This window comes from Mobula birostris, chromosome 4 (assembly GCF_030028105.1).
Source record: "Mobula birostris isolate sMobBir1 chromosome 4, sMobBir1.hap1, whole genome shotgun sequence".
Classification (NCBI taxonomy): domain Eukaryota; kingdom Metazoa; phylum Chordata; class Chondrichthyes; order Myliobatiformes; family Myliobatidae; genus Mobula; species Mobula birostris.
In genome coordinates, this window is record NC_092373.1 from 83,533,608 (window position 1) to 83,561,477 (window position 27,870).

General features: G+C 41.9%; 1 long non-coding RNA gene across 2 annotated transcripts; it reads right to left on the reverse strand.

Annotated features, from left to right (window-relative positions):
- Positions 1-400: 400 nt before the first annotated feature.
- On the reverse strand, positions 401-27,671 carry LOC140196441 (uncharacterized). 2 transcript variants are annotated; one of them, XR_011885710.1, is made up of 3 exons: positions 27,566-27,671; positions 15,153-15,288; positions 401-1,737 (listed from the first exon to the last, which is right to left on the reverse strand). It is a non-coding gene; the product is annotated as an uncharacterized lncRNA (long non-coding RNA). The 2 variants fall into 2 exon arrangements; XR_011885711.1 differs by lacking the exon at positions 401-1,737 and adding an exon at positions 2,471-2,729.
- Between the last annotated feature and the right edge of the window lie 199 nt (positions 27,672-27,870).

Here is a 27,870-nt window from a genome sequence, read left to right on the forward strand (position 1 = left end):
TTTCTCTAAAACTTTACAGACTGTATATTCCAGTTGTTTGCCTGTGCAGCCCCAATGTCAGGTGCATTAATACTGTGGGAGACCACAGTGACCCAACAGCACAGCTGGGGCTCCTTCACCAGAAGCACCGTGGAAATTTGAGAAGGTGACTCACCAATTCCTTTTCAAGTCCAGTTAAGGATGTACAATAATCATTGACCTTTCCAGCAATCCTCCCATCCCACATACCCAGTGGCATGCAGATTCTGGGGTTCTTTCCTCCTGAAATAACCACACGCAGATTAAGAACACACATATCTATACAAAATACTCCTGGGTTATGCGTCCTTCCGTTACGATACGTGGGTTTTGACAACAAAAAAAGGCTGGGGACGCTTAGCACTTTCATGCAAGAGTGTTTATTCAGTGCGTCAAAAATTAGTGAAAACTGCCAATATTTACAAAACGGTATCTACCAGAAAACACATTATAGTGTCATACTATGTCCACTGTGAACTCCCAACATCTCCCTCGCCCTCTTCCCCCCTCCCCCTTTTACTCAGAGTGATCTGGCCCGTTTTTTAGGCACCAGGACATCCCGGCACTAATCACCCACAAGGTTAACTTAAATCTACAAAGGAATTAGAATATGATGCACCCCACAACGTAGTTATGATCATATTACGATTTAAACAATATCTATCTTAATTACATTATGTAAACAATATTTCCACATCTAATGCCACGGAATATTCCACCGTGTATGGCGGGAAAGGCCATAAAGCCAAACCTATTATGAGAATATCCCAGGGGAAGACATTGTAGTGCATACACTCAGCGCAACAATAGCGGAATGACAATGCAATGTGTGTGTGTGTACTTCCAAAAGTTGTCACAGTGAATCAACGAGGGTGTGTTCTTTGGAGAGCTGCTGAGGCTCCCGTCCTGTGGTAAGCTGGAGTTCTATACCCTGGTAATTTTCACTCATTATTGGACTAGCTGGTTCAGCTCCAGACTATGACAGATTTGTATGACCAGTGATGAATAAACCATGTTCTTGGTTTTGCCAGATGGCATGGACAATGGTGACCATGAACCATGGGTCCCCAGCCTAGCGGAACCAATCCCTACATTAATGATGGTGGGAGGTGCTCTGTCTAGGTGTCTTGCAAAGGCTAATTTTGATCTTGAGATCCAGCGCATTGAAGGCTCTGTACCATATTGTGACTTGACCTGTCAGAATGCTCTCCTCTGTACATCTATAGAGATTCACAAGAGTCTTTGATAGCATACCAAAACTCTGAAGTGGAGCTATTGGCTTGCCTTTCTCATGACTGCATCAATGTTTCGGGCCCAGGATAGATCCTCCAAGATATTGACACCAGGAAGTTGAAGCTGCTCACCTTGTACACCACTGACCCCTCAGTGAGGACTCGTGTGTGTTCTCCTGACTTTCCCTTCCTGAAGTCTGAATGTAGACTAAAATGTATGATTCTTTCAGTCATAAGGTGCAGAGATTTTGTCAGTGACCTAAGGTAGTTGCATCTGTGCTCCTTGTTCCAAATGGATTTTATTGCAGTGTTCCACCATCTCTGAAGTCCAATTGGTACAGTGTGTTTTTGTTAGTTGCTTGCCAGTTGAATTTTTTCTCCCCATTTCTTTGAACAATACAAGACTGGAAGTTATCAAAGAATGTACAGTAAAAAATGTTGCAATGATTTGAGAGCCTGAGTTGATTTGGACCTCCTTTTTGTATGTCTGTAATGTGAAAGGACACAGTTCAAGAGGTGCTGGAACAAGAAATAGGCTGATAAATGTCAACTTGTTGGTAAATGACATCCTGATCCACAATTTCTGAGGGTCCAAAGATACCTACGTGGACAGAATGTACAATGTGTAGAGAAATAATTACAACTGGAACTGTGTACGAAACTAATATAAGTCACCCACAAGGCTATCTGTTGATGAAAGTGTGATAGCCACAATATGTAGCTGTTTCAGATTCGAATGATGTTACCTGGTCAATTTTAAGCTGGTTGCTTCAGTAAAGTAAATATTGCCATATGTGAGACCACAGATAATTTGGCTCTAGTATTTTAATGTTCCTGTCAAGTTCCTTAATGTCTTATATTTCTGCTTGATCAGTGACATGTAAAGTTTAATTAATATGAATTATAGTAAAGATAAAATATATTTTATGTGTATTGCACAGGATAATAGTGAGCTGATTTTATGTTCTGGATACAAATGTTTAGACGCTTTTGGGAAATCAGGTCAAGTTAAAAATCAGAACAAAATTTCCAGACTTGGTCATAAGTTTCCCTCTAGATGACCACATTTTAGCTGAGCACCGTCACTGCTAACAAAAGCTTTCATTTATATAGCATCTTTCTTTTCTTTTTTCAATCCTTTTATGGATTTTTTTTAAAGTGTGTATACAAACAGGAGGAGAATATCTCTAGTATATATGTCAATAACAGTACGTACAGAAGGTAAAATAAACAATATCAGAATCACACATGGCGTTGATCTACAAAGTATAAATTTGATATAGAATGTACAATACAGAAAAAAAGAATGTAATTCATTCTCCTCTTATCAATTTATGAAGAAAGGAAGGACTATTATATTAAAAAAAAGGAAAAAAAAAACACTATTCTAAATAGAAAAAAAAGGACAGGGCAGTCCATCCTGAGAGACAAACCAAGCGAAGAGAGACTCTGATCAAATCCAAGGTTCTGAAAAGATAGCTGGAAGAGAATCAGTACAAAATTCAGATCATATGAAAATATTGAATAAAAGGTCATCAGATTTCTTCAAATTTAAAGGATGTATCCAATGTCTAACTTCTTATTTTCTCTAGACTTAAACAGGACATGATACAGGAAAGCCAATAAAAGGTGGTAGGAGGGTTAGGGTCCTTCCATTTAAATAAAATGGCTTTCCTAGCCAATAAGATTGAAAAGGCTATCATCTGCTGAGTGGAAGTAGGAGTATATCCCAAAAATAATGATGGAATAATCCTAAAAATAGCTGTAAATAAGTTCAGTTGTAAATCCAGATCCAGCACTTTTGATAAGGTTTTAAAATCAAAAATATCCCTATTTTATATTATACAGAGGTACCCAGCAGGTAAATCTATTCTTTCCATGTTATCCATATTCTCTGAATTTAGTAGCTTTTCTGGATATAAGTAAAATTTATACAAAAGTGAGTTATTTCCCATTAATAATCATTTGGATCAGTATGAGCAATTACCTTTTAGTATTGCTAAAAATCAATTTACTTATCCTGGCATTAAAGTTACAAAGAATTTTAAAGATCTGTACAAATATGATTTTCTCCCATTAATTGATTACACCCAACAAATAATTTCTAAATGGTCTCCTAGGATGCTATCATTAATTGGTCGAATTAATGCTATTAAAATGATAGTTCTACCGAAATTCTTATATATATATATATTTCAAGCAGTTCCTTTATTTGTTCCTAAATGGTTTTTTGACAGAGTAGACTCTAAAATTTTATCCTATATTTGGAACAAATAAAAATCCTATATTGAGTAAACCTTTATTGCAGAAATTAAAGAAGGACGGTGGTATGGCTTTGCCAAATCTTAGACTGTACTACTGACTAATTAATATTCGATATATTACCTGTTGGATTCATTATTCAGACTGTCCTTTATGGGTGGATTTGGAGAAAAACTTGGTGAAAGGGTATTCCTTGGCCTCTTTACTGGGAGCTCCTCTTCCTTTTCTGCTCTCTAAGATTGGTAGACAAAGCCTTAATCCTATTATTAAACATACATTAAGAATTTGGTTTCAGTTGCACAGATTTTTGAATTAAATAATTTTGTCCTTTCTAGTAAAATATATCGTAATTATTTTTTTAAACCATCAATTTTAGATCAGGCTTTTTAAATTTGGAAAACCAAAGGAGTAATAACTTTTTCCGATTTGTTTATAGAGGATTGTTTGATGACTTTTACTCAGCTAGCAGATAAGTTTGATTTATCCAATGTACACTTTTTTAGATATTTACAAATTAGGAATTTTTAATGTACTTTGCTTCCAAATTATCCCTCCGCTTATCCATCTAATATAATAGATACCGTCTTCCAGGTTAAACCAAAAAGGATTAATAGCTACAATTTATAAATGGTTATTGAATTTATGAATGATATCTAATGATAAAATTAAAGCTGCCTGGGAATTGGAATTTCAAGAGTTACTTTCAGATAATCAATGGAGTAAAATTCTTCATCTGGTAAATACTTCATCTATTTGTGCCCATCATTCCTTGATACAGTTCAGGGTAGTGCATCGGGCACATATGTCAAAGGATAAATTAGCCCATATTTTTCCCAGTATTAATCCTATTCGTGATAGAGGTAATACTTAGGTGGCTATCTTAACTCACATGTTTTGGTCTTGCATAAAGTTGGAGAATTTTTGGAAAGATGTTTTTAAAACCTTATCAAAAGTGCTGGATCTGGATTTATATAGCATCTTTAGCATTGTAAAATACTCTATAATGCCTTCACTTGCTTGCAAAAAAATGATAGTAATATTAATAATGATAACCAAATTGTTTAAAAAAAAATCAGTTTTAAGGAACATCTTAATGGAGTGTTCAGTTTGGAAGATCCAAAGCTTGGAGACTAGGTATTTATCAGATCCATTTCAGAGCTAAAAGACTTCAGTAAGTCCCAATGTGCCACCTTCCCCTTTTGTTCTCACAAATGTTCCCATTGGAATGTTAACTCTAGGGAAGTAAGAATTAGAATTCAAACAGAATGACGTGAAATCCAAACACCTGTAAACAAATAGTGGTTTAATGTGACACACACAAAATACTGGAGGAACTCAGCAGTCCAGGCAGCATCTATGGAATAGATTAAACAGGGTCTCAGCCTGAAACGTCAACTGTTTACTCTTTACCATAGATGCTGCTTGAACTGCTGAGTTCCTCCAGCATTTTGTGTGTGTTGCTTTGGATTCCAGCATCTGCAGATTTTCTCATGTTTGTGGTTTAATGTGAGTCACTAATTTTTTATAGGACCTTCCTCTGAGAAACTTAAAAACATATGACTTAGAGAAAGGCCAGTTGACTCATAATGCTAGTGCTAGATCTTTCAAAGAGAAGTCATGCTTGATCCCGCATTTGTGCTTATTGTCAGGAATCCTGCAGGATTTTTTTAGAATTAGCTCTACTGCCTTTTCAGATAGAGGTTTCTAATCTGGAAGCACCATGAAAAAGTTTGACTTCATTTCCCAGCTTGATCTTTTACAGATGATTTTAAACTAAAGTTTAGAAACCCGTCTCTTATTATTTGTCCATTGAGAACCGATCCTCCACTCTTTGTAGATTGCTACTATGTTTTGTCTAATGACCTAAGGCACCTTCAGGATATTTCACTCTGAGAAAGAGAGAAACTGCCCATTACACCACTGGTGTTTAGGGCAGCAATGAAGATCCTTCATCCCTGGTGGTGTTCAGGGCTTCCTTCATTGTGTCAGTAGCTTCCTCTCAGTTTTCACTACAGTAGGTCGTGCAAGTCCCAGAAGGAGGCTCAGGAATACCATCGCATTCAGATATAGGAAGATTCTTCATTGGTGTTTCCATAACAATAGAGCTATTAGCCCTAAGCTGAACCAGCAAATCTGGAGGACCGCTGGGCCACTCTTAGTCTGCCCTCTACGCTTTGACCTGCTTTGCATGGGTAACTTTACCAAGGGCCGAAGCATAAAGCCTCAACTTTAGGCAACATAGCTCTCCAGGTCATTGAGGCATGCAAGCCTCTAACTCACAAGGTTGTGGTCCTCTTGGGGGATATAGAGTATTTTACAATCTTTTTAGATTTCCAGAATTTGCTGTCGAATATGCTGCCGTCTTCCATTTGTGCTCTAACATAAACACTTTTCTTCTATATTCTGTTCTATCTTTGGAATTACAATTAACCAAGATTCTATATTAACACCTTATAACAACAGGAATTCTGCAGATGCTGGAAATTCAAGCAACAACCCATTTCCGACACATCCCTCCCCTTTCTAGATCTTTCTGTCTCTATCTCTGGAGGCAGTTTATCTACTGATGTCTACTATAAGCCTACTGACTCTCACAGCTATCTGGACTATTCCTCTTCTCACCCTGTCTCTTGCAAAAATGCCATCCCCTTCTCGCAGTTCCTCCGTCTCCGCCGCATCTGCTCTCAGGATGAGGCTTTTCATTCCGCGACGAGGGAGATGTCCTCCTTTTTTGAAGAAAGGGGCTTCCCTTCCTCCACCATCAACTCTGCTCTCAAACACATCTCCCCCATTTCATGCACATCTGCTCTCACTCCATCCTCCCGCCACCCCACTAGGAATAGGGCACCCCTGGTCCTCACCTACCACCCCACCAGCCTCCGGGTCCAACATATAATTCTCCGTAACTTCCGCCACCTCCAACGAGATCCCACCACTAAGCACATCTTTCCCTCCCCCCCCTCTGCTTTCCGCAGGGATCGCTCCCTACGCGACTCCCTTGTCCATTCGTCCGACCCATCCCTCCCCACTGATCTCCCTCCTGGCACTTTTCCTTGTAAACGGAACAAGTGCTACACATGCCCTTACACTTCCTCCCTTACCACCATTCAGGGCCCCAGACAGTCCTTCCAGGTGAGGCAACACTTCACCTGTGAGTCGGCTGGGGTGATATACTGCATCCGGTGCTCCCGATGTGGCCTCCTATATATTGGCGAGACCTGACGCAGACTGGCGAGACCTGACGCAGACTGGGAGACCGCTTTGTTGAACACCTACGCTCTGTCCGCCAGAGAAAGCAGGATCTCCCAGTGGCCACACATTATAATTCCACATCCCATTCCCATTCTGACATGTCTATCCACGGCCTCCTCTACTGTAAAGATGAAGCCACACTCAGGTTGGAGGAACAACACCTTATATTCTGTCTGGGTAGCCTCCAACCTGATGGCATGAACATCGACTTCTCTAACTTCCGCTAATGCCCCACCTCCCCCTCGTACCCCATCTGTTACTCATTTTTATACACACATTCTTTCTCTCAATCTCCTTTTTCTCCCTCTGTCCCTCTGACTATACCCCTTGCCCATCCTCTGGGTCCCCCACCCCCGTCGTTCTCCCTGGGCCTCCTGTCCCATGATCCTCTCATATCCCCTTTTGCCAATCACCTGTCCAGCTCTTGGCTCCATCCCTCCCCCTCCTGTCTTCTCCTGTCATTTTGGATCTCCCCCTCCCCCTCCCCCTCCCACTTTCAAATCTCTTACTAACTCTTCCTTCAGTTAGTCCTGACGAAGGGTCTCGGCCTGAAACGTCGACTGTACCTCTTCCTAGAGCTGCTGTCTGGCCTGCTGCGTTCACCAGCAACTTTGATGTGTGTTGCTTTAACACCTTATAAACTTTTTTTCCACCTTCTGATTTCTGGATGTGAACCCCAAGACCTTTCTGTTCAGCTAAAGATTTTTACATGACTTTCCACACGTCCATCAATTCACTCTTCACATTTAGGTTCATGTTTCTGCCCACTACACCACTCTACCTCTCATCTTGAAGCTTATAAAGGTAAGTTACATCGTTAAGTTTTGCAATGTTTGTAAACTTTATAATGCTGCCACCTACAGGTATTTGCTGCATTATAAAGTTAAGAGGTGGCACAAAACTGAATAGTGACTCCAAGCCCCACCCTTGTGGTACACTACCCCAAAACACTTCCTTAAAATATATATCTAAACACCAACACCTGCTTCCTGTTACTGAATCATTTCTGCTTTTACACCACATTTTCCTTGAGGTTATAGTCTTAACACCTTGATGAATTGTTCAAATCCTTAACACAGAACAAATGGTTACCACAGTATCTCCTTCAAACTTTTCTAGCAGGTCAAAGAGTTCAGTCAAGTTGGAGAAATACGATTTACTCTGAATCTTTGCTAGCTGTCCTTGATTAGCCAATGCTTCTCAGAGTGAAAACATATTTTGTCTGCTTACAACAGCCTCCGCATAACTGATCGTCAAATAACTTGTCAGCAGAAATGCCTGATAGATTGGTCAGGGTGTGTTTGGAGTGGATTTAATAAGACATGTATTTCCTTTATTTGCATGGTTTATTTTGCAATGTACAGGAATTTTATGCATTTGCACCACACAGCTGCTGCAAAACAACACATTTCAGATCATGCAGGACAGTGATATTAATCCTGATTCTGATTTCTGAGGTGGACATTCTGAAGATGAGCAGACATCTTCGATAATCAGGCCCATGCCCCAATGACCTTAAGCTCAGTTTATCATATACAAAGGGATATATTTCTATGCTGTATAGATACTGTGATTGGTGATAAACTGGGAAAAATTACAATGACGTAGAAAGGGAGAGAGTAATTAAGTTATGAGTGCCTGACAGGAGATGATGTTGAAGTACGGCTGAAACATTTAACACAGTAGAGTACACAGAAAGCACTCTACAAAGACAGGAAAATGAAGAGGCTAATCAATTTGTGTAACGAAAAGTAGATGATATAAGTAAAGTTAAAAAGAACAAATAAACCAAGACAACACATTCAAGTAAATACCAGACTTGATGGCTGACGTTCTAGAAGCTGACATTGGTTCGATGTCGCAAAATAGATCTAAAGAAAACAGTAGTAGGTCTTTCAGCCCTTTGAGAATACTCAGCCTTGAAAAAAGATTATGGATGATCTTCTATCTCAAAACCATATTCCTGGTCTCTCCCCATACCCTATGACAATTCCCTCGAATGTAGAGTGCTTCTAGAGATCTATCTTAGGCATAATGATACAGGAGGTGGTCCATTAAGTGCATGGTTCCCTCCACCACCCCCCTCCGGGACAGCGGTCCCATTCATCCCATACTCCTCACCCCTGTCATTTATCGCCTCACACACCTCCATCATTCTTCTTTGAACCTTTTTTTTGCCATTAACTGATTTGACTGAATTCTTTGAGGTAAGGGTTAACTGATGTACAGCAGAAAATGGCTGTGCTGTGCTGTAGATTTGAACACTTTAATAAGGTCCTAAGCAAGAGGCTTCTACAAAGGAAGCTTATAAATTCAAGGAAAAAATGGTGTGAATGCTGAATTGATTCAGTGAAAGGAAGCAGGTGGTGATGTTCACAGTCACTGGTTAATCTACTGGGATGTAGGAGGAAATGGCTGTAAATCCATGTGACCATGCAGAGAACATCCAAACTCTGCACAGACAGTGCCTGAAGTCACTACCTAGGTCTGCCTGGGCCACTGAGCTGTAAGACAGCAGCTCCAATGCACTTTTCCATAAACGTAATAACTTTATTCAAGAAAAACAGGGGAGTAAACCAATCAGTTATCTTCAGGGGCAGCTGTCAGATAAATGCTGGAGTCCATTATTAGGACTGCTAACAGGACAGTTGGAAAAGCTTAACATGGTTAAGCCAAATCATGCCACAAAAGAAATGTTGCCCTGAATGAGCTTCATGTTTTGGAGATGTGACAGGTAGGACAGGACTGGAATTAGAATTGGTTTAGTATTGTCATATGTAACAAGATACAGTGAAACGCTTGTCTTGCATTCTGTTCATACAGATCAATTCAATACATCAGTGCTTTGAGGTAGTACAAAGTACAAGCAGGGATCAGTGTTGGGACCACTTATTTTTCTGCTGTATATCGATGATGTAGATGATGGAATAGACGGCTTTGTTGCCAAGTTTGCAGATGATACGAAGATTGGTGAAGGGGCAGGTAGTGTTGAGGAAACAGGTAGGATGCAAAAGGATTTAGACAGATTAGGAGAATGGGCAAGAAAGTGGCAAATGAAATACAATGTTGGAAAAAGCATGGTCATGCACTTTGGTAGTAAAAATAAATGTGTGGACTATTTTCTAAATGGGGAGAAAATCCAAAACTCTGAGATGCAAAGGGCCTTGTGCAGAACACCCTGAAGGTTAACTTGCAGATTGAGTCAGTGGTGAGGAAGGCAAGTGCCATGTTAGCATTCATTTCAAAAGGTCTCAAATACTAGAGTATGGATGTGATACTGAGGCTTTATAAGGCACTGGTTGTGGTGATATCGCATGTCACCTGTAAGAACTTGATTGAACAGAGTTCGGAGCATGCGCAGAAATGAAAGAATGATCTAGAAACTGTATGGTGAAAATGTGGTTGCTATTTGCTGTCGTAGATAAAAGTTCTAGTTTTAGTTCTTCCAGAATATAGTTTGTTCTTAGTAACCCACGTACTTATAAAGAACACAACATGGTGTCAGAAGTCGGCCTGGAAGAACAATACAGACACAGGAGAATCGAAGATAATCGAAGGAAAAAAAGAGTGCGAACTTTTTCGTTGTTTGCTAACAGCTTTAAAAATGGAAGTTTTGCAATCCCCATCAACGCTTCAGCTGACTGGAAATGTAGCTGAAAACTGGAAAAGATTTAAACAGCGTTTTGAAATTTATTTATCGGCGATCAGAGCAGGAAGTAAAATGGAAAAAATAAAAGCAGCAATCCTACTCCATGTAATAGGGGATGACTGAATTGAGGTATATAACCATTTTACTTTTGAAAATGGAGATAATTTGAATCTAAAAGCGATAATCGATAAATTTGACACACTTTGTATACCGAAGTGTAATGCAACATATGAGCACTACAATTCTTTCAAATGTCGGCAGAGACCTGGTCAAACGACTGATCAATTTGTTATGGAGTTGAGAAACCACAGTAAAAAAATGCAAGTTTTGCAGGGCTTACAGACTTTCTCATTAAAGACAGAATTGTTTGTGGCATTCTGGATAATGGTCTGAGAGAAAGACCGTTAGAACAAGAGTTGAATTTGGAAAAAGCTGTGGCACTCTGTAAAGCTTCTGAGACCGTGATGTTGCAGGCTAAAGAGCTTTTGATCGAGAACGGCTACATAGACGCTATAAAGCGCGAACATGCTAGAAAAAATAATGCAGCAACAATGAAACCATTAAAGAGCAAGATGTCATCTGAAAGAAAAGAACTTTGTGATCACTGTGGGCGGCAACATCATCTAAAAAAAGAGTCCAGCGTATTGGAAAATGTGCAACACCTGTGGTAAGAGTAATCATTTTTCATGATGTTGCAGAAGTAGAAAGGAAATAAAACACGTAAATGCAGTGCTTGAAAATGAACGCGAATGAACCTTGAAAACAGACAAAGTAAGAATGACTGCACTATGCCATTGCAAGTGAACCAAAATATTATTGTTTACAAACGTTTGTAAATTGGATACTGGAGCACAAGTAAATGTTCTTGCATAATCTGAGTTTGATGCATTAAAGCCAAGACCAAAGTTACATCAGACAAATATAAAAGTGATTGGGTATATACAAAAATATTGACCACACGCTTTCATTTGTGTTAGTGCCGAAACATGTACAGTCAATACTGGGTTTATTTGCCTGTGAGAGACTGAATTTGGTGAAAAGAGTATTAGTCCTGAACAGTGATACAGAGTCAGAATACAGCGGACAGAGGCCAAACTTGTCGGTACAGTACAATACAGATCTGAAGCCAAACAGTGACAAGAATCAGGATCCAACTAAAGAAGTGAAAGCACAAGTGAAGGAACTGAAATGATGAAGTCTCAACATAAAAAAGAGATTACACAGTTAATGAATGAATTGCAATTTCTTCTCAAAGACCTCAAGAAAGAGCAAACTTTAAAGTTTCAGTTAACTGATGCAGACCAGACGAAACATGAGAATAACAATGAAACACAAGAACTGTGTGAACCACTTAGAAGGTCTACTCGTGTTCGTAAACCCTCAGAGAGACTGATAGAGACATGTTAAACCATGCATTTGTTTTGATTAATGTTGCTAATTGTTTTTCTTTTTAAGGAAAGGAAGATGTGGTGATATCACGTGTCACATGTAAGAATGTGATTGGACAGAGTTCAGAGCATGGCAGAAATGACAGAATAATCTAGAAACTGTATGGTGAAAATGTGGTTGCTGTTTGCTGTTGTAAATAAAAGTTCTAGTTTTAATTCTTCCAGAATATGGTTTGTTCTTAGTAACCCACGGTACGTATAAAGAACACAACACTGGTGAGGCCTCACCTTGAGTATTGTGAACAGTTTTGGGCCTCTCATGTTAGAAAAGATGTGCTGGCATTGGAGAGGGTCCAGAAGAGATTCACAAGGATGATTCCAGGAATGAAAGGGTTATCATACGAGGAACATTTGATGGCTCTGGGTCTGTACTCGCTGGAATTCAGAAGGATGAGGGGGGACCTCATTGAAACCTTTCAAATGTTGAAAGGCCTAGACAGAGTAGTTGTGGAAAGGATGTTTTCCACGATGGACGAGTCTAGGACAAGAGGGCACAGTGTCAGTTTAGAGGAGGCTCCCTTTCAAAACAGAGATGCTGAGACTTTTCTTTAGCCAAAGGGTGGTGAATTTGTGGAATTTGTTGCCACATGCAGCTGTGGAGTCCCGGTCATTGATATTTAAGGCAAAGATTGATAGGTTCTTGACTGGACATGGCATCAAAGGTTACGGGGAGAAGGCCGGGAACTGGGGTTGAGGAGGAGAAAAAGAAGGATCACCCATGACTGAATGGCGGAGCAGACGCGATGGGCCAGATGGCCTAATTATGCTCCTATGTCTTATGGTCTAAAACAATAACAGAATGCAGAATAAAAAGTAATAGCTAAAGATAAAGTGCAGTGCAGGTAGACAATAAGATTATAATCAGTAGATTGTGAGGTAAAGAGTCCACTTAGTTCGAGTAAGGAATCATTCACTGGACCTATAACAGCAGGGTAGAAGTGGTCCTTGAGCCTGGTGGTACGTGCTTTCAGGATTTTGTATCTTCTGCCTGATAGGAAAGGGGAGAAGGAAGAATATCTGGGATGGTGGGGCCTTTGATTGTGCTGGCTGTTTTACTGAAGCAGCGAAAAGATTAGACAGAGTCCATGGAGGGGAGGCTGGTGTCTGTGATGTGCTGAGCTGTGTTCACAACGCTCTGCAGTTCCTTTTGATCATGGGCAAAGCAGTTCCCATACCAATATTAAAGATTCAAGATAATTTGTATATGTATACATCAAGACACACAAGAGTATGCCGGAGGCAGCCGGTAAGTGTGGCCACACATTCCGGTGCCAACATTGCATGCCCACAATACTCAGCAGAACAACACAGAACACAACAAGCAACAAATAACAACAGAAAAACAAGCCCCATTCCTCCCTCCCACCTACATACACGATCCTCCAGGAGAGGCCTCTGGTTTCTAATGGACATAGACTCAGGCCCGCAGACTTCGAGCTTCGACCTCCCCAGCGGACTCACGGGGATTCAGGCTCAGCTCCAGCCAACGGGCCCTGACTTATGGATTTCTGATTTATTCTCGTCCCACAACACTTGGGCATGCCGATCACCGAACACTAGGCAGTGAACTCCAAGCCCACTGAGTCGTGAACCCTGGGGGTGATCAGAACTTGTTTCCCCTGCCAGACCAGGACTCCGACTCCAGAACTCACTGCCCTGGAGGGCCCTCATTCATATGCAACATCCGTCCTCGAAAGTCCCACATCCGCGACACTGGTCTTAGAATGCAGAGTGGAGACTTCGGCTCCAGCCTGATCACTTCTCAGTTACCAAAACCTAACCTGACCCCTAACTTCCCTCTCTGTCCCCAAAATCCTCCTTACGAACCTAAAAAAATGAAAAATTGAACAAGTAAGCAATTAACAAACTACTAAACCTGAGCTGCAACTCAACAGAGGTTGCAGCTCAGCGGCATCTTGCAATTACAAGCCATTATGCAATATGGTGCATCCATAAATATCCGTAGGTGTCATGGGGACATACCAAGTTCCTTTAGCCTCCTGGTGAGGCGTCAGTGAGCCTTGTTGGCTGTGGCATCTGTGTGGTTGGCCCAGGACAGGCTGTTGGTGATTCTCATTCCCCAGGAACCTGAAGCTTTCAGCCCTCTCAACTGCAACATTGTTGATGTAGACAGGAGCATGTGCACCCACCCACCCACACCGCCCCCCGCCGCCTGTTCCTGAAGTCAATGATCAGCTCTTTTGGTCTGTTGACATTGAAGGAAAGGTTGTTGTCATTACACCATGTCACTAAGCTCTCCATCTCCTTCCTGTACTTTGACTGATCATTATTTGAAATATGGCCCTCTACAGTGATATCATCTACAAATTTAAAGCAGAATCTGACCATGTAGTCATGATTGTACAGGGAGTCGAGCAGAGAACTGAGTACCCGTGTTGAGAATAATCCTGGTGGTGGGGTTGCTGCCTCTCTCGTTACTCATTGCAGTCTGTTGATTTAAAAGATGAAGTACTCTAAAGGCACTCCAAAGGACACCATGCAAAAGATCATAATGCTGCCTTGTTTAAGGGACTGTTTCAAATTGGAGGTACAGGTGGCTGCAGATGCTGGGATCTGGGGCACTAAGTAATCTGCTGGAGGAACTCAGCAGCATCTGTGAAGGCAAAAGCAGGGTCGGTGTTCTGGGGCAAGACACTGCATTAGGACTGGAAGTGCAGAGCGGAGGAAAGCCTGTATGGACGGTCGAGGCAGGAACTAGCAGGTGTTACATGGATTTGGATGAGAAGGGAGATGACGGGCACATGGAGGGGAGAGGAGGGGAGGAGTGGTGTGAGGAGACAGCAGCTAGTGGGTGATAGGGAGGAAAAGAAAGGAGGCAGGTGAAGGGAGAAGGGTGGAGGTATAGATAAAATCTGCAAGGTGATATGGAGATGGATGAGGCTGGAATCTGATAGGTAAGAAAGGAGACGTGGAAAGAGATAAGGAAGGGGTAAGGGTTAGATGGAACTAGCTTGGAGATGGCAAGGAGATGGCAGATGAACTCAAGTTTATTGACTATATAAGGTTTGTTGAAAGGTGAGCAATAAGGAAGATGCCGGTGCATGAAAGAAAGAAGGCATGTTAAGTGGGCAAAGGCATAGCGGAGATACAGTAAGAAACATTTATTTGCATGTCATTTACGCAGATCATTCTGTACTTACGTACATTGAGGTAGTAATACAGAAAACAGAATGCAGAATATAATGTTACAGTCACAGAGAAAGTACAGAGCAGGTAGACAGATAAGGTGAAAGGACCACGACGAGGTCCACTGGGAGATCAAGAGCTCACCTTTGATTCTGTGAGAGGTCTGTTAAAGAATCCGATATCAGTGGGTTAGAAGCAGTCTTCAGTCTGGTGGTACATAACCGTTGGTACCTTCTGCCCAACTGCTTCCTAGATTGATTTCAGAAATAATTGATTTGTCCTTTGAGAGAAGATAAGAGGAATGAGCTAATATTCTTCGGAGTTTAGAAGCATGAAAAGTGATAGCATTCACATATATGAGCGTGTGAAAGGGCTCGATGTAGTGGCTGCTGAGTTTCATTCTCTTGAAAAAGCCATCTACTAGTCTTCATTGTAGAACTCAGTTCAAACTTTATTTTGACATCCAGAGGTTTTTTTGAACTCTTTACCTAATAATTGTGGACACTGCTAAATGTTTAGGAAAAGAAACCAATACACACTTTTGCTCTATAAACAAGATGGAATTGAAATAAATCAGCCATGATCTTATCAAGTGGAAAATCAGACTCTGGGTGTAGCCTAATGCTTGCTCATTATGTTAGTACAGTGTTAACTTACCAATATTTTAAATTGTTTTTAGAAGAACTATCGCTTTCACTTGGCTTTCTGTGTGGGAAGTCATCTGACAAATCTCTCTGAGTTCTTAAGCAGGTAGGTGAGAGTAGGGCAGTCGATGTCTGTATGGAAACTGGCAAGGCCTTTGTCAAGGTACCTTATGGCAGCCCCATCTGGAAGGTTAGATTGCATGGGATCCGGGGAAGATAGCTGATTAGATTCAAAATTGATTCAGTGGTAGGAAGCAGATGGTCTAGTGATGGTCAAGAATTGTTTCTCAGACTGGAGGCCCATATCTCCTGTTGATCCACAAAGACCAGCGCTGGTTCCTTTGTTTATTTATTTATTGAGATACAGCACGGAATAAATCCTCCAGCCCTTCAAGCCACGCCACCCAGCAATCCCCCGATTTAATCTGGACCTAATAACAGAACAATTTACAATGACCAATTAAGCTACCAGCCAGTACACCTTTGGAAAGTGGGAGAAAACTGGGGCACCCAGTGGTCACGGGAAGAACGTACAAACTCCTTACAGGCAGCTGCGGGATTTATTGTTTGTCATTTACATAAGGGCTTTGGATATGAATGTACAAGGCATAATTAGTAAGTTTGCAGAGCCGTATCAAGAGATGGTGTTGTCGATAGAGTAGCTGGCCGTGAAAAATTACAGAGGAACCTTGTTCAGCTGCTATGTGGGGCATGAGAATTGGCAAACGGCTTTCGATCCAGGTAAGTATGAGGTATTGCACTTTGAGAGATCAAAGCCGGCTAGGACTTGTACAGTGAATGGTAGTGAATTGTGTTCAGTTTTGGCCACCCTGTTATGGGAAATATGTTATTAAACTGGAAAGAGCACAGGAAATATTTGCCAGAATGTTGCCTGTACAAGGGGACCTGAAATACAGAGAGAAGTTGCTCACACTAGGAATTTATTCCCTGGAACGTAGAATAGTGAGAGGTGACCTGATTAAGGTATCTACGATTATGAGGGGCATAGCACAGGGCAGGGTGAGAGGGTACTAAAAACAAGAAGGCATAGGTTTAATTTCAGAAGCAAGAGATTTAAAAGGGACAGCACATTCATGCAAAGGCTGGCGTGTATTTGGAATGAGCTGCCAGAAATGGTGATTGAGGCAGGCAGATCAGCAACATTTAAAAGTGATTTAAATTAGTACATGGGTAGAAGAGGGGCCAGACGCCTCCTGTCTAAATATGTGTCGATGGAACTAGCTCACACTGCAACACTGTCAACGTGGACAAGTTCAGCCACACCACTTCCAAGCTATCTGACCCCGTATGGGAGTACTGCTCCCTTAGGAATCTGGAAATTTAGTGTAAAAACAGCAAGGAATGAATATTAGCAGACCTTTTACACATGACACGATCCTGTATGTAGATTAAACATTTGGCTGAGTGGTGTCGTAACAACTCTCACTCAATGTCAGCAAGACCAAAGAACTGATTGTAGACTAGGAGAGGGAACCCAGAGGTCCATGAGCCGGTCCTCATCAGAACAGGAGAGGGTCAATAACTTCAAATTCCTGTGTGTTACTATCTCAGAGGACCTGTCCTGGACCCTTCATATAAATGTAATTACAAAGAAAGCATGACAGTGCCTCTACTTCCTCAGAAGAAAAATAATTTCAGGATGTATATTGTATACATTTCCTTGACATTAAATGTACCTTTGAAACCTTTGAGTCTGCGGAGATTTAGCATGACATCAAAGACCTTGACAAACTTTCATTGGTGTGTGGTGGAAAGTGTATTGCCCGGCTGCATTATGGCCTGGTATGGGAAATCCTATAAAAGGTAGTGGATTCGGCCCAGTACATCACGGGTAAAGCACTACCAACCATTGAGCACATCAATGTTGGCATTTATTTCAAGGGGAAAAGAGTATAAAAGCAGAGAAATAATGCTGTCTTTATAAGACACTAGTCAGGCCACACTTGTGCAAACATCCCACCTCTCCCAGAAGTTCCAGGAGTCTCCCGCATATTGATAGCTGCTCCCTGACGCCTGGAAATTATATACCATATCCCAGACATCGATTTTTTTGAGAGGGAGAGGGACAGCGAGCATCCTGATTGGTCTCTCTTCATGCTAAGTAGACCTATCAGTTTTCACTGTGGGCCGGCTTTACAGTCGACCTCAAAAATAATGACAGTGTTGCTCATTGCACTGTTTGCAACAGTGACTTTTTTATTGCCCATGGTGGGTTAAAATGTAAAAGACACGTTGAGGTGAGCTTAACAGGTGTCATTCATTCATTAGCATAGCTAACGTTATTTAAACTAGCTGGCTAGCTGCTAAGGAGCTACTCTATTGATGTCCTACGTGATGAGGCCAAACTCCCTGTAGACTTGCTTAAAGTTGTAATAGAATAAACATGGTAATATAATAAAATACAAGTACATAGTTTAATGTCACATTTTCTGCATATGCCCAACTCGGTTTACAGATTAGACAAAATCACTAAACAAAGTATTACATACACCCTTGGAGGTCGACTGGGGGGGGGGGGGGGGTGGAGAGATATGGGGTTGCGGGGGGCGGGGGTGCTACCTCCCCGAAATGAGTTTTTGCAGGGTGGGATGTCTGCTTGTGGAGTATTGTCAACTGTTTTGGGCCCCATATCTTAGAAAGGATGTGTTGACATTGGAGAGGTTCATGAAGATGATTCTGGGAATGAAGGGGTTAACGTATGAGGAGCATATGGCAACTTTGGGTCAGTACTCACTGGAATTTAGAAGAATGTAGGGGGTGGGAACCCTTTAGAACAGAGATAAGGAGGAATTTAGAGTCACTACTCTCGGGCTAAAAAAAATTCTCCTGCCACGGACTGCGGTGGAGGCCAAGCCCGTGGGTATATTTAAGGTGGAAGTTGATCACTTTATGATTGGTCAGGGCATCAAAGGATATGGCAAGAAGGTGGGTGTATGAGATGAAGTGGGAATGATGGAATGGCAGAGCAGACTCAACGGGCTGGATGGCCCAATTCTGCTCCTATGTCATGGTGTTATCTACATGAAATGCTGTCGTAGAAAAGCAGCATTCATCAACAAAGATCTTCACCACACAGGCCATGCTCTTTTTCTCACTGCTGCCATCAGGTAGAAGATACAACAGCCTCAGGACTCGCACCACCAGGTTCAAGAACAGTTACTACCCCTCAACCGTCAGGCTCTTGAACATAAGAGGATAACCACACTCATCTATTGAGATGTTCCCACAACCAAAGATCTCACTTTAAGGACTCTTTATCTTGTTATTTCATGTTCTCGTTATTTATTGCTATTTGTTTATATTTGCACAGCTTGTTGACTTCTATGCTCTTGCTCTTTCATTGATCCTGTTAACAGTTACCGTTCTATAGATTTGCTGAGTATGCCCGCAGGAAAAAGAATTTCAGGATGTATGCGGTGACGTGTAGGTACTCTAATAATAGATTTTACTTTGAACATTGGCTTGACCCTGTTGCAATGATTGCTATGAAGCAGCCATCAGCATTAACTGGCTGGTGGGAGATTAAAAATGGGTGGCACAGAGATTCAGTTCTCGCCTCACGGCTCCAAGATAGATTCAGTTCTAACCCCCTGGTCTTGTCCGTATGGAGTTCATACATTGTCGCTGTGACTGTGTGTGTTTCCTCCAAGTGCTCCAGTTTCCTCCCATGTGCCAACGCTATGTGGGCGACAGGTAAACCGGCCGGTGTCCATTGCTACAAATGTGCAGGTGAATGTTTGGCGAGTTGAAGAGAATTTGGGGAGAATAAAATAGGATTAATTGCTGGCTATCAGCACAGATAGGGTGGGTCCAAGAACCTGATCTCGTGCCGTATGACTTGACAGCCATTGGAGTGAGGAACAGCAGATTCTCCATATACTGCTTTACAAAGGTCTACAGATGTTCATTCCTTGCTGTTTTTACACCAATTTGCCATCTTCCTAAAGGAGCAGTTCTCATACAGGGTTAGACAGCATGGAAAGGGTTTGGCTTGTTGACCATGTTGCAGTGTAAGCTGATCCCATCTGCTGATATTTGGACAGTAGGCCTCTGACCCTTCCTCTACCCACATGCTTATTTAAATCACTTTAAAATGTTTCACTTCTTACTCCATCCAGCCCAATAAAAAACTTGTCTTCAGGACAAGAAGCTGAAACACTTTTATGAAACAAGACACGTGCTTCCATTGTCTGGAGTGTGCATTGGCACTAGGAAATATTGGTCACCAAGTCTCCTGTCTCAGGTTTTATTGAGAAGTTTGACTCAGAAAAGCTGGATTGAACGTTAACTACTGTCACTGGCCTGTGACTCAGAGAGAGTGCAGATGAGGATGTGGCACCTTACACATGGTTTTAAACCCTTGCAGCCGACCCAAGACATCTGTCTACCCTTTGGTAAGTGAGTGTTAAACAAAATATTACTGCTCGTGGCTCAGCTGGTGTCCAATCAGACAAACTTCCTGAAACAACAAACTGTCAATAATTATTGAAGTGATAAATGAAAAAGGTCCCTTCGTATCAGTGCTGGCTGTCTCAGGATAATCCCCTTTAGACCTGCTCCTGCGTTGATGACTTAAGGCAGAGATACTGGCACAATAGGGAGAAGACATCAACCAGCTGTAGAGGTGCTGAGAGAATATTTCAACCAGCAAAGATTAAATAAACTGACCCTCTTGATAACAGAGAACTTAAAAATTATGATAGAGTTTAGTAGTGTAGATGTAGAGAAAACTCCTGAACACTGGACTTCAAATGGATTCCCCTGATATAGGTACAGGCACCTCTTAGATTCTGCTGTCTTGCAAGTGAAAGGTGCCTGTGTGACAAGCGTAAATGAATCCACTCTGTTACCTCTAACAGACTGGGCCCTAATCGTCAATGGCAACAAAAATGCCACCACTGAATGTCAGCACTAAAGCCTCAAAGGCCATGGGAAACTAATGCTTCTCGGATATGGCCTCAGGTACAGCAGGCCTGACCAGAGCTAAACAGAGAGTCAATAATGTTTGGCTCCCCTGATGGCCACCATAATCAAATCCTGTGAAGAGACTCACAGCCTCTCGACCAGAAAACACCAGAAATGGTTGATGACAATAACCAGGGGATCTAGGTCCTGATAAAGAGTCTCAGATGAAACCATCAACTATTTTCCTCCAGAGATGCTGCATGCTGTGTTAAGTTCCTCCAGCATTTTGTGTGTGTTAAACATACAGCACAGCACAGGCCCTTTGGCCCACGATGTTATGCTGACATCTAAGATCAATCTAACCCTTCCCTCCTACTTAACTCTCCAGTTTTCTATCACTTGTGTAGCTATCTAAGAGTTTCTTAACTGTCCCAAATGTATCTGCCTCTACCAACATCCCTGGCAAGGCATTCTACTCAGCCAGCACTCACTGTGTAAAGAACCTACCTCTGACATCCCCTCCCCCTACTTTCCTTCAATTACCTTAAAATTATGCCCCCTTGCATTAGCCATTTCCACCCTGGGAAAAAATCTTTGGCTAACCACTCTATCTATGCTCTTATCACCTTGTACACCTCTATCAGGCCATCCTTTCTTCCAACGAGAAAACCCCTAGCTTGCTCAACCTACCTTCATAAGACATGCCCTCTGGTCCAGGTAGCATCCTGGTAAATCTCCTCTGCACCCTCTCTAAAGCTTCCACATTCTCCTTAGACTGAGGCGACTAGAACTTAACACAATATTCCAAGTGTGGTCTAACCAGGCTGTTGCTGAAGAATCTGCCAATCTCTTGTGTCTGTGGATCTAGGAACCAGTTACCAGTAAACCTGATGGCATAGTTGGAAATACCAAGGGAAAAGAAGCAGCTCCACAAGCATCAGAAAGAAGATGCCTAACAGAAAACCTAAAGATGATAGTGCTGACAATCATAAGAAATAGGAGCAGGAGTCGGCCATCTGGCCCATTGAGCCTGCTCAGCCATTCAATAAGATCATGGCTGATCTAGCCTTGGACCCATCTCCAACTACCTGCCTTTTCCCCATAACCCTTAATTCCCCTACTGTGTAAAAATCTATCCAACCTTATCTTAAATATATTTACTGAAGTGCCTCCACTGCTTCATTGGGCAGAGAATTCCACAGATTCACCACCCTCTGGGAAAAGCAGTTGCTCCTCATCTCTGTCCTATATCTATCCCCCTGAATCTTGAGGCTATGTCCTCTAGTTCTAGTTTCACCTACCAGTGGAAACAACTTTCCTGCCTCTATCTTATCTATCCCTTTCATAATTTTATGTTTCTATAAGATCTCCCATCATTCTTCTGAATTCCAGCAAGTACAGTCCCAGGTGACTCAATCTCTCCTCATAGTCTAACCCCCTCATTTCTGGAATCAACCTGGTGAACCTCCACTGCACCGCCTCCAAAGCCAGTATATCCTTCCTCAAGTAAGGAGACCTGAACTGCATGCGGTACTCCAGGTGCAGCCTCACCAGTACCCTGTACAGTTGCAACATAACTTCCCTGCTCTTAAATTCAGTCCCTCTCGAGCAATGAAACACAACATCCCATTTGCCATCTTGATAACTTGCTGCACCTGCAAACCAAGCTTTTGATTCATGCACAAGCACTCCCAAGACCTTCTGCACAGCAGCATGCTGCTATTTTTTTACCATTTAAATAGTCTGCTCTTTCATTTTTCCTTCCAACGTCGATGACCTCACATTTACCAACATTGTATTCCATCTGCCAGACCCTGGCCCACTCACTTAACCTACCTATATCCCTCTGCAGACTCTCCATATCTTCTGTACAATTTGCTTTAACACTCAATTAGTATCATCAGCAAACTTAGGTACACTACTCCGTCCCCTCTTCCAGATCGTTAATGTATATCGTGAACAGTTGCGGGCCCAGCACCAACCTCTGCGCCACACTGCTCACCACTGATTGCCAACCAAAGTAACACCCATGTATCTCAACTCTCTGCTTTCTGTTGGTTAACCAATCCTTATCCATGCTAATAAATCACCCTTAACTCTATGCATCCTTATCTTATGGATAAGACTTTTATCGAACGCCTTCTGGAAATCCAAGTAAATAACGTCCATCTGTTCCCCTCTATTCACTGCACTCATTACATCCTGAAAGAACTCCAGTAAATTTGTCAAACGGCCTACCTTTGCTGAATCCATACTGTGTCTCCCTGATAGATCTATTTCTGTCCAGATTCCTCACTATTTCTTCTTTAATGATAGCTTCAAGCATTTTCCCAACTACAGATGTTAAACTAACTGGCCTATAGTTACTTGTCTTTTGCCTATACCCTTTTTTGAACAGTGGTGTGACATTCACCATCTTCCAATCTGCCGGGACCTGCCCGAAGTCCAGAGAATTTTGGTAAATTATCACCAAAACCTCAACTATAACTTCTGCCATTTCTTTCAGTACCCTGGATGCATTCCATCAGGACCAGGCAACTTAACTATCTTTCGGTCCACAGGTTTGCTCAGCATTATCTCTTTAATGATAGCTGTTGTATTGAGGTCTTCACCTCCCATCACATCCATAACATCTCTCTTTGGCATGTTAGATGTGAAGACACTGTAAAAACCAACAAGAATTAGTCACTTAAAGCTTTTGCCATTTCCTCATTACCCAATATCAATTTCCCCTTCTCATCCTCCAAGGGACCTACATTCATTTTAGCCACTCTTTACTACTTAATATAATTATAAAAACTTTTACTATACATTTTTATATTTTGTGATAGTTTATTTTCTTAATTGAGCTTTCCTTTCTTTATTGCTCACTTAGTGATTCTTTGTTGCTTTTTAGTTTTCCCAATCCTCCAGTTCCCACTACTCTTGGCGGCTTTGTACGCACAAGCTTTTAGTTTGATGCCTTCTTTTATTTCCTTAGTTATCCAAGACTGGCTCTTCCCACCCTTAGTGTCCTTGCTTTTAACTGGAATATACTTCTGTTGAGCACCGTGAAAAATCTCTTTGAAAGTCTTCCACTGTTCCTCAACCGTCCCACCATATAGCCTGTGTTGCCAGTCTACACTAACCAAATCCTCCCTCATCCCATTGTAGTCGCCATTGTTTAGGCATAATACATTAGTTTCCAGTTAAACTACTGCACCCTCCATTTGTATGAGAAACTCAGTCAAACTGTATCACTCCTGCCAAGAGGATCCCTAGCTACAAGATTACTAATTTTACCCGTCTCATTGCATGGAACCAGATCTAAGATAGCACATTCCCTTGTAGGTTCAGTAACATGCTGTTCTAGAAAGCCATCATGGATGCATTCTATGAAGTTCTCCTCAAGACTGCCTCGACCAACTTGATTCACCCAATCTATGTGAAAGTTACAAGTCCCCCACAATAACTGCTGTTCCATTCTTACATGCCTCAGATATTTCTGTTTATTGCCTGTGCCACTGTAATGTTATTATTTGGTGGCCAACAGACAACTCCCACCAATGATTTTTTTCCCTTTACTATTCCTAATCTCTACCCAGATGGATTCAACATTCTGCTCTTTAGATCTTATATTGTCTCTCACCTCCTTTAACTTCCTGCCTATCCTTCCATATTACCTGATATCTGTGGATATTTAATTCCCAATCCTCTCCACTCTGCAACCACATTTCTGTAACGGCCACCAAATCATACCCCTTTGTATTGATTTGTGCCACAGGTTCACTGACCTTATTTCAAATACTACGGGCATTCAGATAAAGTGCTTTTACATTCATTGTGCTTTTAAAATCTTGTAATCCTTTCCTCTTTTGCACTTCGACTTTTCTTCACTCGACTCTAACTTCTCTCTTTTTTATCTTTTGTTTTTTCTTATCTTTATCCACACCTTTCTTTTTTACTTTATCCATAGTTCCCCAATCTGTTGAACACACCCACTCCCTTACTATTTGGTTTAAAACCCTATCCACAGCCCAAGTTATGCAATTCGCTAGGATCCAGGTCCCATCAAGGTTCAGGTGGAGCCCGTCCCATTGGGACAACTCCCTCCTTCCCCAATATTGGCACCAATTTCCCATGAATTCAAACCCACTTCTCCCACACCCATCCTTGAGCCACACATTTAACTTTCTAACCTTCTTGACCATAGGGTAGTGCCAATTTGCATGTGGCCCAGGTAGTAATTCAGAGATTACCACCTTTTTGGTTCTGTTTTTTAATTCAGTCCCTAGCTGCTCAAATTCCCTCAGCAGAACCTCTTTCCTTATTCTGCCTATGTCATTGGTACCCACATAGACCACAGCAACTGGATCTTGCCCCTCCCACTGCAAATTCCTCTGCAGGTCAGATAAGATGTCTCAAACCTGGGCACCAGGCAGCAGCAACACAGCCTTTGGGATGCTCTATCCTCGCGACAGAGAACTCTGTCTGTTCCCCTGACTATACTATCCTCAATTACCACTACATTTCTCTTCTTCCCCACCTCCCCCCCGAATGGCTCCCTGAACTACGGTGTCACATTTAGGTTGCTCATCCTTCCTACAGCCCCCACTCTCATCCATACAGGGAGCAAGAATCTCAGACCTGTTGGACAAGCTCAAGGGCTGAGGCTCTCCAGCACTGTCTCTTGGATCCCACTACCCGCCTCACTCGCAGTCACACCCTCTTGTCCCTGACCATGGACCCAATTTAAGGCAGTTAAACTAATGGGTGTGACTACCTCCTGAAACAGAGAATCCAGGTAACTCTCCCCCTCTCTGATGTGCCGCAGTGTTTGAAGCTCAGATTCCAGGTCATCAACTTTGAGCCTGAGTTCCTTTTGAGCAGTCAACACTTGCTGCAGATGTGGTCACCAGGAACAACATTTGGGTCCACCAGCTCCCACATCATGCAGCTACAGCACATCACCTGATCCTGCATCATCCCTGCTTTATTTAGTTAGCTGTAATTTAGTGACTTTATTCAATCACTACAAAAGCCTTACCTGCTACTTACCTGTGCCTCCTTGCCGAAACCTCCCGAGCCAAAACCTCAAGTTCCCACTCCTACACTGGTCCCCTCACACAATGGCCGCTCCACTTTGACCCTGCTTTACTTTTATATGCTCCTGCTAATGAATGGCGAATTGATTGGTCCGCCGCCAATGCATCGAGCCCCGCAAAATGCTCTTTTTTAAACTCTTCTCTCCGACCTGTGTGAAGCTCTCTTTCTGAGAATCGACTGGTCCACCACTAATGACATGTGACATCTTCATTATTAAGGCCAGCCACAGTCAGAACTGCTGAGCGTTTGCACCACTGAGAACCGAGAACACAGGATGAGCTTTCAAGGACAAATAGTTAGAAAGAAATGTGGTCAGTGTCTTATTTGGGAAAGTGAGGCCTGGAGCTATAGCAGAGAGAAAGGTCCAGAAGGTACCAACACCCAAGAGGGAGAGTGGAGGGAGGACTGGTGGAAGAAGAGTGGTAAATTGACTGCACATACCTCAGATCCTGGCTGGGACTGAACTAGGTGCCACATGGGACAACATTTCAGCAAAGACAAGTACTGAGGAAAGACATGTGGTTGTAGCAGTGAATCTTAGTAAGAATGAGATCAAAGAGTAGGAAACGTGTAGAAACCACAGAGTGGGAGTAGTGAGAGAGGGTCTCACCGAAATTCTGTGTATTCCTGAGTACTGATGCAGGGACTAGACTTGAAATATTGACTACCCATTTTTCTCTACGAATGCTCCCTGCCTGCTGAGTTTCTCCAGCAGTCTGCTTTTTTTTGCATCTGCAATCTCTTGTGTCTCCACAAACTAGTAATAGGAACTTCTTTCCCCTGAGATCAGACAGTAGACAGCAGTTACTATCTCAAGCTGTGGTGACTAGCTTAGGTGTGTTTAAGTGAACACCAGATAAATAAGGAAGAAGAAATGATCAGACATTATTCCAATGGGATAGAAGAAGATGTGGGAAAAGGAGCCTTTTTTGGAGCATCTACACCAAATGAGATGGTATTGTGTTGCAGACCTGATCTAAATCTACAAATAGATGTTGTAATTGCAAAGTATTTAAAATGGGGATCAAGACCAAAGAATTAGAAGGATGGTGTGTAAAAATTAACAGACATCAAGCTCCACAACAAAGTTTGTTCCTTTCAGAATTATGAGGCTTCTGCCATAAATGTGTCTGGAAAGAAAAGCAATTAATTGGTCTGCTGAATCACAGACTTTGAAAAGCTGGATAAATATCTGATCAGGATTAGTACTAAGCATAGAAATAATCCGATGTATGAAACACAAGATGCTGAGCTGATGGCAGTGTCAGGCCAAGGACAAGAAATGAACAGACCCAATAACATTTGTTTATGAGTTACTGTATTGACCTTTTAAATCAGGAAGAATTTACACACAAGGTTACAATAAATGGAATGTAAGGGGTATGTCCAAAAAGATCCCATTATATTTGGGAATGTATTAAATAGTAAAGATCATTTAGTGTATTTGAAATATAGTTCGAAAAAAGAGGTTGCAGATGATGGAATCTGGAGCTAGGCACAAAAGGATGATTTACTCAGCAAGTCAGGCAGCGTCTATAAAGGGAAATAGACAGCTGGCATTTTTGGTCAGGACCCTGCAAATGCCAGAAACACTGGTTCAAGTGGCGTCAGTGGAAAAGTGAAGCATTTTCAATCTGAAATGTTAATTGTTTCTATTTGCATAGATGGTGCCTGGCCCACTGAGTGACTCCAGTATTTTCAATTCTTATATGCATTTTTAAAAATATTTCAATGATTGAAAATGCACCTTCTAGTTTATCTTAGCAGGCCAATCTTCATAAAATAGTTTCCTGATTATCGCAATTCCACCGTGCTTTTTAACAAAATTACCCATTGCATCTTATGGATGAAAAGAAAGCATTACGATTTGCTGCATGTTTTGGCTCAGTAGTGTACTCTCACCTGTTAGTCATAATGTTATGGGTTCGAATCCAACTCCAGTGGCATGACATTACTTCGCTGTCAATTCGATTGGTGAGTAGGATGAGATTTAAAATGGGGTGAACGTGGAAGTGAAGCCAGGGAGAGCCCCAAATTAGTTCCGGCAACATTCGTCATATCCCTCAGCCCACTGTGGGACTGGATTTCAGAATGAAAGAAAAGAGAAAGCACTAATGAACAAAAAGAAACTAATTAGAAGCGTCTATATAAGAACTGTGTACACAGGGTGACCAGTATTGTGGACACCAGCAGGCAGTGGGCCTATG